This window comes from Engystomops pustulosus, chromosome 2 (genome assembly GCF_040894005.1).
Source record: "Engystomops pustulosus chromosome 2, aEngPut4.maternal, whole genome shotgun sequence".
Lineage (NCBI taxonomy): Eukaryota > Metazoa > Chordata > Amphibia > Anura > Leptodactylidae > Engystomops > Engystomops pustulosus.
The window spans coordinates 44,869,310-44,890,725 of record NC_092412.1 but is presented as its reverse complement, the minus strand read 5'-3'; the positions used below and the strand labels follow the sequence as shown (position 1 = coordinate 44,890,725).

The 21,416-nt window shown below is 40.4% G+C and overlaps 1 protein-coding gene across 2 annotated transcripts in view; it reads left to right on the top strand.

Moving 5' to 3' along the window:
• The first annotated feature begins 11,712 nt into the window (after window positions 1-11,712).
• The window catches only part of SPART (spartin), a 23,946-nt gene continuing 14,242 nt past the window's right edge, over window positions 11,713-21,416 (top strand). For both annotated transcript variants that reach the window (XM_072134421.1, XM_072134422.1), the window contains exon 1: window positions 11,713-11,848. The gene's annotated coding sequence lies outside the window, so the exon portion shown is untranslated. The remainder of the gene's footprint in view (window positions 11,849-21,416) is intronic.

The window sequence follows — 21,416 nt, the reverse complement described above, 5'->3', positions numbered from 1 at the left end:
GGGAGCCCCTTGGGCTAATTTGCATATTTTTTTTAAAGCCCTTTATTCTTAAAAACAAGGGCATAAGAAGCTTAAGTGGATCCTGGCAGAGGGGGCACACACCAGGACTTTAGGGTGATTGGTTTACAATCCTTGATGGTGGTACATTTCCTTTAATGGCAAATTCTCTGGGGCCACACACAGGCACATATAGCATATAACTTTTGAATACAATATTACCAAATAGTGATGTCTTTAAAACTGAATGATGTTGGGGACGGGGCGTAACAATCACAGTTGCAGGGGGGGGGGGGGGACCACGACTGGGCCCGAGGATGGAGGGAGCCAGCAATCTGGCAGACTTCTGGTCCATGATTGGGGGAAACAATTAATTGCATGTGTGTATCAAATGGATACAATTGATTACAAGTGTGCACAGGGAGAGACACGTCTAGGCGCTCTGCCTGCGCATACTGTATGATGTCATCAAGTGGCATCAATGTCATGTTATACAGTGTGCAGCAGAAGAGCGGAGCTGCATGACATTTTATTTATGAGGGGAGTATGCTGGACACTTTATTAATGAGGGGAGGCTGTCAGACATTGGGGCTCATTTACTTACCCGGGCCATTCGCAATCCCGCGGCGCGTTGTCCGACGTTGATTTGGAGCTTGCCGGGATTCACTAAGGTCGTGCACCTGATATCCACTAGGTGTCGCTGCTGCACCGAGATCCGCCAAGGTCCTACGGAGTTCACCATCCTCTTCCTGGTGCATGTAAGTGCTTGCAAGCGACACATAGTTTTTTCAAAATACCAAGTTTTTTTAATCCGGTGGGTTTTCCGACGGCCACACCCCCCGATTTATGTCAGGTGAAACCCAGTGCCTATGCGGCACAATCCGATCTCGTGTGCCAAAAACCCGGGGCAAAACTGCGTAAACCGGTAATTTTCAGGATACCTGACGAAAATGAGTGATTCGGGCACGTAGTAAATGAGCCCCATTGTATTAATGGGGGAGGCTACTACTGGGCATTTTATTTAATGAGGGGAGGCTGCTGGACAGTACACATATATATATAAGAGCAGTTCCTGCTCAACAGTACATGTATATGGTAAATAAGTTTGGTACTGTGTTTATATATGTCTGTGTAGTATACATGTGTAGTGTCTAATGTGCAGGATGCGGGGTGTCAGCAAGAGTTTAGGTAAATGATTCAAAGTTAGTAACAGGGCCCCGTTGGGACTTCTCTGTTAAAGAGAAAGGTAAAAGAAGGACAAAGTGTTACAGTATATTCCTGTGGTATACACGCCTGCTGGTAAGGTATCCATCATGGTATAAGGTCATGTTTCCACGGTTTAGGATACTGCCATGAATCTGCCTATACTTCTACAGGGTACTCATAATGTGACTATAATCGCTCTTTTTGGTACTGATCTTACTCACACGAGAAGTCCTGGAGACATGTCTATGTGTCTACACCATATGCACTAGCTCACGAAGTAAGTAGTTTTACCCTTTTTAACCAGGATACCAAAATACATGTATCTCAAACTAAAAAGATAATTGTTCCATTACTCCAAAAGGGGCACATGTATTATATTGGCTTGTGGTTGTCACTTATGTAGTGGCAAAGTCTATGCTCTATGCATCATATTCCTAGCTGCCACCTTTCTACTGATACAATAGACAGACAATTTATCCTTCCTAAGATATAAAGTACATTAGAAGGAGAAAAGACAAACAACAAAGAAAGTTTTGTATCATACATCACATGTGTGTAGGTATCAGAATCCATAAGGATTGTTTCTGCATGTAAATCAATGACTATTATCACACTAGAAATAAATGACGTGCATTATTGATAATTGTAGGTTTATTCTTTCTCAAGTATTATATGTTCTATTACGGAATTCATAAAATATCCATAAATAAATAATGAAAATATTAATGGAAATCTCATTCCTACACAAATTATAAAATATATAAAATATTTTACTGCCAAGGTAATGCTAGATGTATGAGTAGAATCAATGAAGTTTTTTCCTTTATACAATACATGTCTGCCCCCTAGTGGTAATATACATTTATTCTAAAAAGGTTTTTGCTAAAAGGAATACAATGAGGTTGGACAATAATTTGCTCAATTTCTATTTTAAAAAAAAAGCAGCAATTTTGGATGAGAGGCAGGTTTTTCCAACTGGAAGGTGGTGGTTTAGCACATCATAACCATCTTCTTAGAAATTGATTGTTGCAATCAGGATGCTGAACCCAAATGAATCTATGTACAAATCTATGAAGAATCTGTGTTGATAACTTTTAAACCGCAAGAGATATTGACAATCGAATTGCTACAATGTTTTTTTCTGACAATTCTGGTCTTCTTTAACTTGCGACATGACCACCTTCCCACTGGAAAAACTCACCTCAATCCAATATGATGGCCTTCTTTTAGACATATGCTAAAAGATTACTTGCTGGGATATTACTTACCCTCACCCGTTGCTTGCTGGGATATTCAGATATGTAATTCTCCATTTAAATTTAGTTATCCATTTAGATATGTAATTATTCTGCAAGTACTCGTGGGCACTAAGGGTTTCACAGGTGCCATGTGGAACATGTTTTTGAGGAATAACTTTAGTTCTGGTGCCATTATTTCTAAAAATGTAGCATTTAGGGGAACTGTACTGTACAACACAGCAGGTAATGGACAGAAGTAAATTGGCCAGAAATGGAGGTATCTACCTTACCCCTATACGGCTTCATAAAATGGGCCGTATTCCTTCCCCTAGTTGCCACAGATGTAGCTTCTCGCCTGCCTCTATTTGGCACATGATCTGGGCATGTCCACACCTCCAAACATTCTGGAAGGAGGTGATTTAGACATTATCTGATATATTGTAGTCTCCTGTTGATTGTCTATCTGAAGTTTGCCTGTTTGGTTTGCTGAATGAGGATCTCTGGCCACACCACACAAGGATCTTTCTTCATGAAGCATTGTTTATGGTCCAGAAGGCGGTGGCACTCAGGTGGATGAAACCACTAGGCAGGGCCAACGCCAGCACTGGGCATACCTGGGCAATGGCCGCGGCCAAGAGCTGCTGAGGGGCCCACATAAGGCATTAAGGAATACAATATTAGGATTATAATAATAATAAGGAATACATGGGGATGAGGGGGACTGTATCTGATGAATTCATAGGGGGTGAAGGGGGCTGTATATAAAATAACCATGAGGGGGCTGTATATAAAATAACCATGAAGGGGCTGTATATAAAATAACCATGAGGGGGCTGTATATAAAATAACCATGAGGGGCTGTATATAAAATAACCATGAGGGGGCTGTATATAAAATAACCATGAGGGCGGCTGTATATAGAATAACCATGAGGGGGCTGTATATAAAATAACCATGAAGGGGCTGTGCATAAAATAACCATGAGGGGGCTGTATATAAAATAACCATGAAGGGGCTGTATATAAAATAACCATGAAGGGGCTGTACATAAAATAACCATGAGGGGGCTGTATATAAAATAACCATGAGGGGGTTTTATATAAAATAACCATGGAGGGGCTGTATATAAAATAACCATGAGGGGGCTGTATATAAAATAACCATGAGGGGGCTGTAAATAAAATAACCATGAGGGGGCTGTATATAAAATAACCATGAGGGGGCTGTATATAAAATAACCATCAGGGGGCTGTATATAGAATAACCATGAGGGGCTGCATATAAAATAACCATGAGGGGGCTGTATATAAAAGAACCATGAGGGGGGCTGTATATAAAATAACCATGAGGGGGCTGTATATAGAATAACCATGAGGGGGGCTGTATATAAAATAACCATGAGGGGTTGCATATAAAATAACCATGAGGGGGCTGTATATAAAATAACCATGAGGGGCTGTATATAAAATAACCATGAGGGGGCTGTATATAAAATAACCATGAGGGGCTGCATATAAAATAACCATGAGGGGGTTTTATATAAAAATAACCATGAAGGGGCTGTATATAAAATAACCATGAGGGGGCTGTATATAAAATAACCATGAGGGGCTGTATATAAAATAACCATGAGGGGCTGCATATAAAATAACCATGAGGGGGCTGTATATAAAAGCACCATGAGGGGGGCTGTATATAAAATAACCATGAGGGGGCTGTATATAGAATAACCATGAGGGGGGCTGTATATAAAATAACCATGAGGGGCTGCATATAAAATAACCATGAGGGGGTTGTATATAAAATAACCATGAGGGGCTGTATATAAAATAACCATGAGGGGGCTGTATATAAAATAACCATGAGGGGCTGCATATAAAATAACCATGAGGGGGTTTTATATAAAAATAACCATGAAGGGGCTGTATATAAAATAACCATGAGGGGGCTGTAAATAAAATAACCATGAGGGGCTGTATATAAAATAACCATGAGGGGGCTGTATATAAAATAACCATGAGGGGGCTGTATATAAAAGAACCATGAGGGGGGCTGTATATAAAATAACCATGAGGGGGCTTTATATAAAATAACCATGAGGGGGCTGTATATAGAATAACCATGAGGGGGGCTGTATATAAAATAACCATGAGGGGCTGTAAATAAAATAACCATGAGGGGCTGCATATAAAATAACCATGAGGGGGCTGTATATAAAATAACCATGAGGGGGGCTGTATATAAAATAACCATGAGGGGCTGTAAATAAAATAACCATGAGGGGCTGCATATAAAATAACCATGAGGGGGCTGTATATAAAATAACCATGAGGGGCTGTAAATAAAATAACCATGAGGGGGTTGTATATAAAATAACCATGAGGGGGCTGTATATAAAATAACCATGAGGGGCTGCATATAAAATAACCATGAGGGGGTTTTATATAAAAATAACCATGAAGGGGCTGTATATAAAATAACCATGAGGGGGCTGTATATAAAATAACCATGAGGGGCTGTATATAAAATAACCATGAGGGGGCTGTATATAAAATAACCATGAGGGGGCTGTATATAAAATAACCATGAAGGGGCTGTATATAAAATAACCATGAGGGGGCTGTATATAAAATAACCATGATGGGGTTTTATATAAAATAACCATGAGGGGGCTGTATATAAAATAACCATGAGGGGACTGTATATAAAATAACCATGAGGGGGCTGTATATAAAATAACCATGAGGGGGCTGTATATAAAATAACCATGAGGGGGTTGTATATAAAATAACCATGAGGGGGCTGTATATAAAATAACCATGAGGGGACTGTATATAAAATAACCATGAGGGGGCTGTATATAAAATAACCATGAGGGGGCTGTATATAAAATAACCATGAGGGGGCTGTATATAAAATAACCATGAGGGGGCTGTATATAAAATAACCATGAGGGGACTGTATATAAAATAACCATGAGGGGGCTGTGTATAAAATAACCATGAGAGGCGGTATATAAAATAACCATGAGGGGGCTGTATATAAAATAACCATGAGGGGGCTGTATATAAAATAACCATGAGGGGCTGTATATAAAATAACCATGAGGGGCTGTTTGGGATGAAAAACTAGGGAAGATTTTTAGTTTCTTATTTTTAAAATGCTGCCACGTTAGTTCACTGCAAAGGGGCCCACTGAGGCTCTGTCACCCAGGGGCCTACAGAAACCTGGAGCCGACCCTGCTCTTAGGTGTTCCCAATGGAAGACCCTTGTTAATGGAGTCACTCCACATTTTTTCTCCATAAACACCGCACTGAGAAATTCGAAAAGGTCTGGGGCATGTGGTGGGACTTTCCTTTGACCCTTTTATTTGATGGTGTGAGGTTACTGGATGTGGGGTTGGACTGCCGTGTATGTACTAAGTAGTTTTTATTTTATTATTAACATCTTGGTGCTAGTTTTACAATCCTTTATCCTGGTGGTAGATGTCCTTTAAGAGGGAGGGGAAGACTGATAGGGGGTATCATTATTTTTTCACACTAGTGTGGATAGGGCACTAAATCACTTTTTATTAAAGAGTAACTGTACTTCATGGTGGTCAATAGATGTACATACCACAACTTAAGGTTGGGGTGGGGTGGTTCTAGTTCAGAAGACACCAGTTTAAATACTTAGCCTTCTTTTCCCCAAAACAGTTTTAAGTGGCCTTCTATTCTGTCTCTAGGCAGCAAACTAGTGGGTCACTATACACATAGGGGCACATTTACTAAGAACAGGGCAAACTGCACTATATGCAGTTTGCCTGTGTATAGTTCAGGATTTTTGGCGCACATTTTTCATAAATTTCGTGCCCCCTTCACTGCCCCAACAGAGTGCACCAGTGTGCACTTTTAACATAGGGCGTGCCACACAATTCTGTTGGACTTTGCATCTGGTGTACGGTCTGACTGAGCACCAGAATGCCCCTAATTTGTGTTGCATGGTGCCTAGTGCAGCTGCGCTACAAAAGGGTCGCATGCGACACAAATGTAGTGCGGCCCCTTTTAAATAACTGTGCAAGCTGTTTTCACTAAAAAGAATGCACAAAGAAAACTGGCACGCGGTCCTTAATAAATGTGCCCCATAATTCTTTCACTGGAATGGGTTTCCCATTCTTTTTCCAATTTGTTCCCTTTTAAGTGCCCATTTTCTTTAGACCCTTTGTCCTTTTGAATGACTCTGTTTGTCTAGCCCCCTAGTATGTGCACTACTGCCCTATTCATCTCTATAGCACTGCAGTACAGAAACTAAATACAGTCCTTTAGTCTGCCAGCAGTCCCATAGAGAGAAGGTGTACAAGGCTGATAACACTGCATTCTACTAAGTGGTGGCAATGCAGTAAGTGGGGCACATTTACTTACAAATTCGGACAGTTCACTGAAACTGCATTGTCCGTCTATAATGCTGCGTGCAGCGATTCACTAAGATTGTGCTCCTGAAATCATGAATCTCTCGCTTCCCTGCTCAGGTCCGACATAGTTCACCATCTTTTTTGTGGTGCGACTTTAACATACAGCGTGCAACACAATTTGAAAGTTAAATACGGCCCCCTAATTTGTCTCGCATGGAGGCCAGTGCAGCTGCGCCACAAAAGGGTTGTATGCGACACAACAGCAGCGCGCACACTGCTTAATACCTGTGCACTTCTTAATACCCAAGACATTTTAGCCATGAAGAATGTGCACAGTCCAACTAAAGTGCGGCACAAAGCCCTTAGCAAATGTGCCCCAGTGAGTTCCATGTTGTACAATTAAAGGGGGCTGTAGTAATAGCCTAATCTCCACGACCATCAATATTGTGAACCCAGCAAACACCATGTAATGTAAACCATGAGGGCTAATTCAAAGGAACATCCAGTACGGTGCTATCAGTGCTATCTACACATGGGACTACAGTACTCTACTTACCAGAAGACAGTAGGTATGGGCTTTGTAAAAAAAAATAATAGTAAAAGAATAAAATGTTCTATTTTTATTTACAATTCTTTTAACCTATAAAGAAAATTAAAAAATCTGCACTGTGTCATGGGTGATCCCACGACCTATATTGCGGGTTACGGGCTCACCCGTGCTTCTGTCCCCTCGCTGGCGGTGGGCATGCGTTCCCGACTCCTAGGGCGGATCCCGCCAAGGTTTCACTTCCCAGTCGGCCCGACCTTGCCAACATCGTGGTCCAGCAAACCCTGGAGATTGCCTCTCAACGAGCACAGCTGGAACAAGTTACCGCCATGCAGCAACAGCTGCTAGCCACCGAGCAACAGGTTCCTGAGTCAACCCACGGCTTCGGCTTGTCTTCCTGCTGCTGAACCTAGGCTGAACCGCTGAACCGCTGAACCTAGGCCGAACTCTGACACACTGCACTTGGAAAACTCAAAACATAAAATGAAAACGTGTCTACAATACATTAAACAGCATTAAAACATAAAATATTTTTTGTTACAATTGTTTTATTGTTCCAAATATGAAAGACATAAAAATAAGTTTGGAAACTAAGAAAACAAAATCTCAAGTCCAAAATATACAAGCTTATAACAGTAAAAAGTCCAATTATTATTTTATCTTATACCAAAACTTTATTAAAAAGGAAAAACTCTTTCTCTTTATATTCCTTCCGGGTAAGGGGGTGAGTCCTAGCAGCCGTCACATGATATTTCCATAGGAATGTAGGTTGGGTGTTTCTTTCCCTGTAATTGCTGTCATGCTGCTATGACTCACAGTGACCGCTGTACAGAATGCTTTCTATGTTAAGCTATAGTAGGACTGTATAGTATACGGAGTAGGTGATGACTTCACCAGGCTCGTGAGTCCTAACAACAGGTAGCTGGAAATCCCCGACATATTACCCATGACTACCATTCAGCAAAAACGATCAGGTGGTCAGGAGTTTCATGTCATATACTACAGCCAATAACATTTCTTCACAGTCACATGAAGGAAACAGTGTCATGTGTTACCTGTGTGCAGTTACGTAAACCCATAAGTGATGAAATCCTGATGCATCCAATCTATTAAGATAATCCAGACCTGTACCCAATACAGTACAGTTATAGTAGTAGCACTGACCACACAGTTAGTTAACCACCCTAGGGAAAAAGGGAAATAATACAGAATAAAATGCTCAAAATGTTACACATTTTAAGATGCTCCCCAGGGTCCCCAGAGACCCTTATTCTGCATACCTCCCAAACAGGAACAAGACAAAATTTCAACTTTATGTCCCATTTCTATCATAGCACACACTTTATAAAGCTCCCTTTTCCGTATCTGGGGGGGGGGGAGAATTTGTTCAGCAGCCAATCCAGCAATATGTTTGGGGCATTCAGGGCACAACCAAACCCTGAACCCAAACTAGTAGCATATTTAGGAGCGGCAGAGCCCCATAGTATGCTTCTGAATGGGACCCCCTTTCCCACTTAAAAAATGTACTTATTTCTATACTATGAGAGTTACAATCAAACATTTATACACTCATGCGCACAAATTTCGAGCATATACACAGACATATACAGCATATATACACACACCATACAGAATATACAAATAATAATTATTATTTATTCATATCGTGAACACACAGATGACACAGCGCTGCACAGAGCTTGCCAGATCAGTCACTGTCCCCAATAGGGCTCACAATCTTATCAACCTACAAGTATGTTTTGGAGTGTGGGAGGAAATTCACCCAAACCAACACATAAAGGGTATATAAATCACAGATGCAGCATATATACATCACATATATGTTATATACATATTATGCTGTAAAATGAGAAGCATTATATGTATATAATGGTGAACATCCTACACTTTTTAGTGTGTCAGGTCGGATGATGGGGCCCCCTGACGCTGCTATGGCTGCTACCACGGTAGTTATACCCCTGACCCGGACGGGAAGTTCGGGTCCACTCCTCTCTAGTCCTGTACTGTAATCAAGTACTTACCTTAGGACAGTAGTTCCATCAGTCAGTTACTAAGTTACCAATTTAGTCCTATCATTAGTAATATTGTCATTAGACCCAAAACAATTTGTGAGAATAAGTCCTAAAATCAAACTAGATGAACATGGATATTAACCCATTATCATGATGCTGCACCCATAACTTTTGATCTACTTAACCTTTCTGAACTACAAGAAAATGAGATACTCTGCTTACCATTTGCAGCTAAACTGTTAACAATGTAGATTATATCACTTATTTTATCTAGAAGATAGTGGACTATTTATCGAAGATCTTCAATTTTACTGCCAGCCAAAGAGCAAAGTGCTGATGTAATGTGGTAATAATAAGATTGCATAATAATCAACTTGTCAAATACTATAAAATACATGTGTCCACATAAGATTCAGGGAGCACATGGGCCACCCGGCCAGTTCTGGCTGGTACTGTTGGTGGTGACACTAGGGCTGGTAGTGCAGTTTTGTTTGTGCCGTTTTAGAACAATGCAAAAAGGAGTAACCCCTTGGGGCGATGTGCCTCATATTTATAGTGGTTGGTACAAGGAGCAGGATGTGGAATTACAGCACGGATCACAGTTATCATCTTTGTAACTCCTTAGATTCAGAAAAAATTCCCTCTGTTATCACATCGGTGACTGTGGCATGAGTGTGGGGACCTGAAAGGATTTTTCATTGTAACCAGAGACCAAACAAACAGGGGCGTAACTTGAGGGGATGCAGAGGGTGTGGTCGCACCCGGGCCCAAGAGGTTTAGGGGGCCCATAAGGTGTCAATTTCCCATAAGAGAAGACTATTACTATAAACCATACATTATAGTCGGGGGCCTGGCATAGACTTTGCACTGGGGCCCATCAACTTCTAGTTACGCCGCTGCAAACAAAGTTCTCCCATCTTAGTAATTTTATTAGCTGCAAGTGGGGTCTGATAGGTTAAAACTACAAGCGTGGTTCTCCGTTCCCTTGTTGACAATTCTGACTGTGTAGGGAATTGTTAGTGGTCACTTGAAGACTGCATCAGCCAACCAGTGATCTTCCAGGGGTGAGAAAAGTAACTAGAGAGGAGCAAATCAAACTAAATTTGCCAAAGCTTCACACAATTTTTCATAAGACTATGATTAGGGTCTAAATTCATTCCTTTCGAATTGATGTTGTTTCAGTTGTCCTGAAAATTGGTATGTAATGCTCTTTAGTCCTCTAAAACACAGGTTTTATTTATTTTATTTATAAAACACAACATTTTTTACAATATTTAGATTATGGAATGAAATTGGTACAAATGACCACTATCAAAGATCCATTAAAATCAATGGACATTTTAATTGATATGTTAGACCTATGTTATTATCTTATATATAAGATTCATCCAAAGCAAATCAGAAAAAATCAGATTCAATGCCTGAAAATTACCAGTCTATGAATTGAAAAAATATATTCACTCATCTCTAGTGCTAACCAGTCCCTGCTCTGGTCACCCTGGGGTTTTTCACCTATAACTGGACAACCCCTTTAATGCAGACATATGTTATAGATCTAAGAAAAACAAATATGATTCTTATCACCACATTTTCACATGAGATGAGTCAAGTTTAGTGGCTCCAGGGAGAAAGTCACTTCAGAAGCCTCTATCTTCTGTTCTATGGTACCTAAAACTAGGGATACAGGTTGTTAAAGAAATAGTTGGAAATGCAAGCTACAGATAAAGATCCAGTCCCAGCCTAATTTTTAACTGACTGTTTGTACATTTCTGTAGTTCACATGGCATGAAAGATGATGAGATTCTTATCTTTAAAATGACACAAAAAGCATGTTTCTAGGTCCTATGGAACCAAAGATACGGACTTCTAAAGTGGCACTATCTCTGTAAATATCAAACTTGACTCATCTATTGTGATGAGAAGAGTCATATTTGCCTGGCTTTGGGGAAGATTTTATTTATAGATAAAATGAAGAGATATTATATAAAAGCAAGAATTCTAGAAAGGATATTTCATACCATACCTGAGGATACTAGTAGCTCATTGGGGTAAACGTGGTGTCAGGTTTCCTTTAAGTTGTTCACCTTACAAAAACATATTCAAAACAATATATGACATACATAAAAAATACTACGTGTGCTTATAAAAACAAGCGCTGATATGACTATTGACTATGGTAAAGAAAAAGATGAAATAAAAATTACAGTATATGAAGAAGTGGTTAAAAAAAGACCTATAATGACCCCGGCACATGGACATTGCTGCTTTAAGAAGAATTGTGCTGTTGCCACTTTAAGCAATGTTTGTTGCTGGTGCATGCTGGGAGAGTGGGCAGGGTAGCAGAGCTGGTGTAGGGAAGAGCAGCAGCTCAAGGTGTAGTGGTGGCAGAGCAGAGACAACCCTGCATCAGAGCAGAGGGCACACACATACACCAGCTGTAAGTATGGGAGATGGGCAGCACCTGGTAGGGTGGGCACAGCACCTGTAGCTCACACATGTCTGGTTCTACCAGAGATCAGTCTGTCATGAGACTATCAGAACTTATTCCGGCTAGACCAGTTCTCTATATTGTGTGTGCTACAGAATTTGATGGTGCTATATAAATAAAGGTTATTATTATTATTATTATTGTTTGGGATGTAGCAGAGCTGAGCTTTCCATGTGCTATCATAATGTATTATGTCATATTTACATAGGACTGCAGATGAACCAACACTATGATCTGACACACAGCTCTGCTTCATCTGCTAATGTCTATTTTGTTGTGTTTAGAGCTATGGTATCTGCACATAGTAGAAAATATCTGACCCAGATTCCATAAAAATTCTCATTTGTTTTTACTGCAATTTTACTGCGAGATATAGTATAGTATACATAGTATCAGTATATATCCATTCTTCATTCTTAAAGGAAACCTACCACTTGTAGTGGCAGGTTTCCGATGGCAATACCGGGCACCAGCTCAGGGTGAGCTGGTGCCGGAGCTTATTTTAGTTAGTGTTTTAAACCGCGGTATCGCGGTTTAAAACACTTTTTAAACTTTATAGCCGACGCAGGGAGGTACGCGCTCGGCGCTTACCGTGCACGCGGCTACATAGGAAGTGAATGAGAGCCGCGTGCATGGTAAGCGCCGAGCGCGTACCTCCCTGCGCCGGCTATACAGTTTAAAAAGGGTTTTAAACCGCGATACCGCGGTTTAAAACACTAACTAAAATAAGCTCCGGCACCAGCTCACCCTGAGCTGGTGCCCGGTATTTCCATCGGAAACCTGCCACTACAAGTGGTAGGTTTCCTTTAAGCGTCTCTTATTTTGTGTCAAATTTAGATATTTTCATGTATGAAAAACGGGGTTAGTCATGTAGAAGGAAACAGAGTATCAAAGTGATGCTATAAGAACCTTCTCACTACTATGTAACCCTTCTGCTTGTCACATTGTCACTAACAAGTGTCAAATATTGTTCCCCCGTGTCTGCCCAGCTTGTAGAGTATGTGGATATGTACCATGTGAATTGGCCCAAAGTAAGAGTAAACCTTAGGGTCCAATCAGGTGTTTGATTTAAAAGTAGATCTTGTTTAATACTAGTCAGAGAGGAACCCCACATTAAATGAAATCTACCATCAAAATCCATCATGATAAACCATAGACACTTACTCTTAGAACCCGGCACGGTGATAATGGTAATCTTCTTCTTATATTTTTTATTCTTGTTCTCCTTCCTTCTAAACTCAAATGTTACAATTATGCTAATGAGTCATTATGCTAATTGAATCTGGGGTGTTATCAGTGCCTTGCCTGCTGTAGCTTCCCAGGCTGTTACACTGTGCAGGAGCAGTCCCCCCCCCCTCTGCCTGCTGTAATCTCACACAGCAGAAGGGAGACATGCTCCTGCACACTGTTACAGCCTGTAAAGCTACAACACGGAAGGGCTCTGGTAACACCCTTAGAGCCCTTCTGTTTCATTAGCATAACTTTAAAGGTTGATTTTAGAAGAAAGGAGGATATGAATAACAAATATAAGATTACCATAGTCATAGTGTCTGGATCTATAAGTAAGTGCCCTTTCACAGATCACTCAGACAATAGTTCATGAGTATCTGTAGATGCAAGACTGAAGACTAAATATTGGCCACGTTCATGTGCGGGTAGGTTAAGAGGAGAAAGCATGACACCCAAAGTATCCAGCTCCCTAAACTGGGGGACTAACTTGTAAGTCATTTCAAGCACTGTGAGATACCTCTGTTATTGAAATAGGAGCAAAGTATCTCTGTATAGTAGATGAAAGGTAGAAAGGCTTGAAGTAAATCAATCTTTATGAATGTTTTAGTTTTGAGCATATTGTTGTGAGCTCAGTTTACCAGTTTTATTGTATGAAGGGGGGGGGGGTCTTATTTCTCCAGTGTGAAGAAATCCGTTGGCTGGATTGCCACTGGATTGCCTGTGTATGGGCTCCCCTAAAGGGAGGGCAGCCACGTGTCCACCGAGGAAAAGTCAGTTTTGTAGGAGTAAGCAAAGCAAATGTTGTACAATTATTTAATTAATATGGATGTAGAAAGACATATGTTCATTAAATTCAACAAGGAAATCAAGGGACAGGGCTTAGGGGAAGGGGTGTAACAAAACGAAATCAGAAATATTATTTCGCTGTAAGAAGACATTTACGCCCTTTATGAAGTGCTTTGCTGTCCCTGCTGTGACCAGCTCCTGAGCTCAGCCATTCAACAGATACACAGGGGGTGATGCATCTCTATGTGTGGCATTGTTTTGGCACAGTTGTGGTGCAGTTGCAGTTTTGCGACTTTCCATTTGTCAACTGAACATAGACCAAAGCAAAGTCACATTTTGAGTCTATTTTTTTTTACAACCGGTATGAATTCATACAGTATGACTTTCCATTTAGGCACAAGATTTGCTGCTAAATGACTCCACACACCTACCTATCGTATCTGCCGAGACAAAATTAGTTTTGTGCCTTTTTACGTGACTGCCAGTTAGTTATTAAAGGGCCAAAATACATAGAACTGCCCCAATGAGCTGCCTAATGTTATATTACCTCCTCAGTTCTTATAGGGAAGAAGCCTTGTCACCTCTGGAGATTAAACTGTTGTATCCTTGTATTTTGGGTTTATTTAAAGGGGTTGGCCACTTTTAATATACATTTTAACCATGACTTGGGGGCTGACTCAAACTTACCTTCATCAGGAATCCTGAACAAAATGCAATTTTTACTTTATTAAAAATACTAATATTCATATCAAAAGTGTAACTATGAAATAGCAACTGGACACAATCCTGCACAGAATCAGTTTAAAACCAAACTAATGTACTGTATATGGGGATAAGTAACCATTGACCATATTAGTCACAAAAAAGAGTTACAGGTTTCGCAATGCTTAGTGGTCATGGTTTAAATGGAAGCACCATCTCCTGAACTGTTCACGCCGGTGTGACCACCCACAACTGTAGCATTGACAATGGTAGTTGTTTTGGGGATCAGTCAAAGACCAGGGTGTCAGCGGTAGAGGAAATATGTACTGCCCCTACTAAGCCCTAATATGACAGTTGGCTAATACACCCTAATAACCTAACAATGGAGCCACAACCCGGACCGGAACCTTTCCCCATGAACTCTGGCCCTATTAAAAAGCCCAAGAGTCAAAAAAATGGGAAAAATGTATGATATAAAATCTCAAATCTATAGGTGGAGCATGTCCATACATACCATATTTTGCCTTAATTTAGGCTCTTCAGGGGACCTAGAATTGAATGTTGTAGCCACCTTGTAAATTCTGACAATGGTGCCAAAACATTCAGTGTTGTTGTGCTTGGAAACTTCAAGCGATGCTGGGCACAGGGTCGTGTTGGAGGTGCTGAAGTTTAGAGTAACTTTGTCCTGTGTGACCAGTGGGTTTTAATGAATTGAAGTTACATTTTATTAAACATTTATATATTTCCTTGCATACTTGACTCTATGTATCAATCACTAGAGGAATACATGACGTCTCCTCCCGTCCTCAATATGCGCTCTCGCGATGCTGCACGTTCCCGGCTGTATTTCCAGTGTTTATCCTCAGGCTGCATTCAGACGGGACGCGTAGGAACGTATATCCAGCTACAAGTTTGTCGCTAGATATACGTCCCCATAGCCGGCAATGGCACACGTGTTTTGCACCGTACCATACACAGGGAAAAGAGCATGCTTCCTATGTAGACGAGAGGGGTGAGCAGCGCTCACAACTCCTCACCAGCGCGCTGCCTTATGCTCATCCGGCATACGTCTGTGTGAAAGCAGCCTCACTTGTTTTCTGTGCACCTCTCCTCTACGCACATCGCCCTTCTCTCCTCTCACCCCATTGAGCATGGCCATCACGTACACATTGTACATAGAAGATGGCGACTGCGGATCCCATCCAATCTGGGGGACGCTGCTGAATGGAGTGGGGACCAGAGAAAAGGACTGGGGGAGAAGATTTAGCAACTATGATGCATTTGACACTGTGTTATTTTTATGTGAAGGTGTCCAAGTCCTTTATAGGAAATCAATCAAAAATAATAAGTAATATGTAACTAAACATACTTACCTGTTGCCGCATTCTCCAGGATCCAGGTGGCGGTTTTCTTCAAGCTTGACACCCTGGGATCGATGAGAGGAGGACGATAGGTGAAGTGTGTTTAGTTTCCGTTTAATTTATATTATTGATTGATTTCCTTTAACCTGAAACAAATTTTCACCAAATATTTTGTAAGGCCCATTGAATCCTACGGCAGATTTTTACAGCAAAATAATGGGTGGAAGTGCATATTTTAAATCTGCAACATTGAAATATGTTAGGAATTTTCACAAATCTGCAGAAAACACAACAAAACCAGCTGCAGGAAATACAGTACATGGTTCTGTGTGGGTTTATTTTTTTACCGGTGAGCTATCATGCTGTCCATAGAGTTGATAAAATATTGCCAGTTTGAGTGTTTTTATGACATCTTTTACTTATTAACAGATTTGAATACCTGATTATGCGTTTGTGCAATCGCTTGCTCCGGTTGGTCCTTTGTTTATTAGCATTTGCTCTCTGAGTTGTTTCCTATAAGGTGAAGGATTTCTCTGTAGGACTTTGTTCCTGTGACTGATGGAAGTGAGATCCATCCAGTAGTCAGGAAAACTTGGAACATGCTAATATATTCTTGCACAAGGAGCTTGGTCACTATCCACTGTATTGTTCTAATTTTATTACAGAAAAGTGAATGTATGGTGTTTCTGTCTCGGCTTTAGATTGACTACAAACTACTGATGTGTAGTTATGGGGAGAACTGAGTAGGAATTAGAGAGACAGACATGCATACAGCATGTAGTGTTAAACGGGACACAAACGTGTGGTCCATTGTTTCCACCCCATGTGTCGTCAGAGGATGTGCTGTTAATTCTAAAAGAGTGCAAGGGCAGTCAGCACCTGCACAGGTCTGTGAAATCCACGGCCACATGCATGAGCCCATAGAAAGCTATGGGGATGTGTGCTAGCTAGCACATGTATGCAAAACCTTGTTGTGTGCATGAGCCCATAGGGTATCACATAGCCATTAAGAGAGTACGAAGAGTGCTCCCGGGCGGAGCCCTTTCCATACAGACCGTTTGGATCACTGCTCCCTGTGACCTCATTAGGTAACGACAATCCATTCCCATGAAACTTTATAAGACTCGAGGAGTTGAGATCTGTAACAGTGTGTCAGTGGCACACTGTTACAGATTGATAACATATTCTCCATATGGAATACATTAGTATTGTAGCATTTGGTAAGAATGATTAGAGCCCCTAGGGTTAAAATACCTAAGAAATAGTTTTAAAAAATCTAAAATTTCAGATCACCCCCTTTCCCTAAAACTGATACAAAAATAAACAACTAAAATTATAAACATGTTTGGTATCACTGTGTCCCAAAAGTGCGAATCTATGAAAATATAAAAATAGTTATTCCTGGTGGTGACCCCGTAACATAAAATATTGCCTACATTTCGAAAACGTCACTTTCTAGAGCTTAAAAACAGTAGGAATCTACCAAATCTTGATAAATACAGTGAATACTGAAAGTATTCAAACCCTTTTAAAATGTTCACCCTTTATTTCATTGCAGCCAATTGGTAAGTAGTTATTTTTTGGCTCCTTAATGTACACTCTACACCCAGAAAAAACAGAAATGTAGATATTTTTCCTAATTTATTAAACAAGAAAAACAAAGATATCATATGGTCATGAGTATTCAGGCCCTTTGCTCTAACATTCATATGTAACTCACATGCTTTCCATTTCCTTCTGATCCTCCATGAGATGGTTCGAATCCTTCATTGGGGTCCAGGTGTTTTTTTAATTAAACTGATTAGACTTGACTAGGAAAGGCAAACACCTGTCTATATAAGACCTAACAGTACATATCAGAGCACATGAGAATAATGAGGTCTAAGGAACTGCCCAAGGAGCACAGAGACAGAAACAAGACAATGACCTTAAGCTAAAATGACAAAGCAGAGGCTTCAGAACAACTCTGTGACTGTTCCTGAATGGCCCAGCCAGAGCCCTGACCTAAGCCCAATTGAGTATCTCTGGAGAGAAAATGGCTTCTGCCAATATTCACCATGTAACCTGAGGAGAACTGAGAGATGTGAAAAACTTGTAGCACCATTCCCATGAAGACTCATGGCTGTACTAGCACAAAAGCTGCTGTTTCTCAATACTGGGGTCTGAACACTTATGACCATGTGATATTTCAGTTTTTCTTCATTGTCTCCATTTAATATTAGATGGGGTGCAGAGTGTACATTAGTGAGCAAAGGAGAATTTTTTTGATCTTACCAATTGATTGCAATGAAACAAAGAGTGAAAAATATAAAGGGGTCTGAATTCTTACCCTTCCCACTGTATAAATTATATCCTGAATATGTGTAAGTGAATAGGATGAGGATACTATAAGTAAAGCTCCATTATGTAAAATCATATGATATACTGTACATCAAATGTCACCCTAGTCATAATTCTCCAATTATAGATCACATGGGGTGATAATTTAGCTGTAGATTATGCAGTCACATGTCCATAGGAATCATCCACAATCTACAGTATATAAAACATCCTGTAAATGTGTTAATCCTCTTTAGTGATAAATAGGGTTTCTGATATAGATAAGCCCATTTAGGGTAAATGGATCATATAGGGTAAGATATCCATTTACGGCTTCACGCAATAATTTGAAGGATTTGAAGGGGTTGGCCACTTTTACCTCATGTTTTTTGTAATGTGTGAGGGGTGCAGAATATTAGGTAATTTACCAATATACATCTAGTAAAAGTTCTGCTTCGCTTTCTTGATATGTAAAGTAACTTCTGTCTTTTACCTCATCAGCCAGAGATTCCTGTCCATAAAATGGCCGCAGATGGAGGGTCATGTGATCTCTAACTGTCCATGGCCAATCGCCAGTTAGAGATCCATCTGCGGCCATTTTATGGTCAGGAATCTCTGGCTGATGAGGTAATAGACAGGAGGCTTCACCTTACGTATCAAGAAAGCGGAGCAGAACTATTAATAGATGTATATTGGTAAATTACTGAATATCCTGCCCCACTTACAAAAAACATGAGGTAAAGTGGCCAACCCCTTTAACATGTGATTGTAGTTTACACTAGGTATTGCCAGGGTTTATAGCAATGGGAGAGTCATAGTTACAGGTGACTGACCTACATCACAGCTTATGTGCAATGTTCAGACAATGCAGCAAATTTTTGGGCACCTGTTAACCCATTATTGTACACTGTAGCAGAAATGCTCCCAGTCTTTTCAATGCTCATTCATTTCTGAAAGCCGCTGTTGTAGCATGTGATCAGAGATAACAATTGTGGACTTACATGAGCTTTCACAATGTCACATGCTTGTGCTGGCCCCTGGCCAGAGGGTGACTGTCCTACTGTGATAGTAAAGGACTATTGCTGTCACAACATCTATAAACGTTCTTCTCCTTATAGATACAAGATATTAGCAATGACTTGACGTATATACTAATCTATATTTATACCACAGTGTCTGGAATCTGATATTTCAGCATGTCACCGTATTTCAACAAGATGTCTAGACTGTCAATTTATGCTGTAGGTATCACATGGGGTAAACAGGGGTCTATTAGACATATAGGATCCATTACACATCTACTGATCCCTGTCCCTATATAGTGTTTTTTTTCCCCCTCTGTATTGGGGCTATAGCTGCCCCGATTATAAAGGAAAACTGATAAACAGAATTAAAAATAATAAAGTACTAATATCCCTTAAGGGTTATTTACTGTAATGCCTTACTGGAGACGTGTAGAGTAAAAAAACCTCATCGCTAATGTAAACCCCACCCTGTTAAGATTACCCCGTAAAAAAAAAATAAAAAAGGAAAAAACCACAATGTGGGATCCTGGAAGACCCCTTTATGCCTTGTAGTTAAAGGGTCAAAGGTGTCTTGCCATTATTTATACTTAAGAGCATCAGATTTACTATGACTGGAATTTCAATAGTCACATATTAAAGGGGTTGTCAATTAAAACATAGCTGCTTTCATTGTCACTCTGCATGCAGCGCAGCTCCTAAAAACCATGCTGCATGCATAATGAGATTGCCTTCTCAGCCATACCCACGCGAGTCACTGCCACAGCTTGGAGGCAGGCACGTGTGTAGCTTGGTGGCACCAGCACTGTGCATCACTCCCAAAGTCAGTCAACTCACAGCAGTGAGCGTACTGTTGGACATTGCTGGTGGGGGCCCCCTTAAGAGTATAAAGGTGTTTGCCCGGGGTGCGCACCCCTGGAGCCCTCTTTATAATTCGGCCCTGAGTACAAACCATGGACAGGTGTGGTACTGTTTATGGAGGAAAGCATTTTTTTTGTGACTTTCTACTCCAGACAACTGATGCAAAAAGCTGAATAAATTTGCCACTTTTATTGCCAAATTTTACTTCTAATAAGACCTTTATACGTAAGAGAATTGACCTCTGTCTAGATTGGCATCACAGCTTGTGCCAGTATTAGAGATATCTAAGGAGACGTTGGGAAATGGAGCTACAAGTCAAAAACAAGGCACAGTGTCCCCAGGCTATAAGCAGCTGACAGGTCTGTCTGGGTCACTGGATGAGAATGGGACAAGTGAGCGCAGAGGAATGAAGTAACATCCACTGATGAGTCACAAGGGACACAGGGACTTTGCTTCTGTATTATAAATGTGGCTTCATCTCTGTATAAAGAAAGTTACGCAATTTGCAGCTTACATGCGGATTCCTACCTACACAAATATTCATTGTCATACTATTTTTTTTAAAACACCTATGTGTTTGCATACATTAATGGTATACTTATACCTTTATACACGTAATATATAGTACATATACAGTATAATTGCACATTTACAGGGTATACAAACCATATGGTAGACCATATATGAACAGAATACAGTACATACAATATAGCTTTTTCTTCCCCAAATGTAATGTTTAATGGAAATATTATGATTTATGTTATTAGTTGGAAGCTCTTTTGGAGGACAGCAAATGAAAACCCTGATCCTGGGATGATATTTTGCATATATATGGTTTTTTAAAAAAATATTTTAGTTGGGTATTGTTAGTTGTGCTATATACTGTATTATGTGCAGGTCATCCTGTGTACAGATTAAAGTGATGTCTGTGCTATTATCTGCTGTTACATAATCACTTTAATCTAATCTGCGGCTGACGTGTCCTAGGATAAGCCGTGTTACTCATGAATGTGTTATTGTGCAAGTATTATTCTGTTTATATTCACTTACTATCTATTTTATATTAGACTGATGGGTCGCCATAATGCCACATGGTTCTCCATACACAGTTTATTTCATAACCCTACAGCATTAGGCCTCATTTAGAAGAACGTATGCCCGCACGGTTACGGCCCCTCCATGGAAATGCACGGCATACGGGCTGTGCACAGGGGGAAAGATAGGACATGTCGGCCA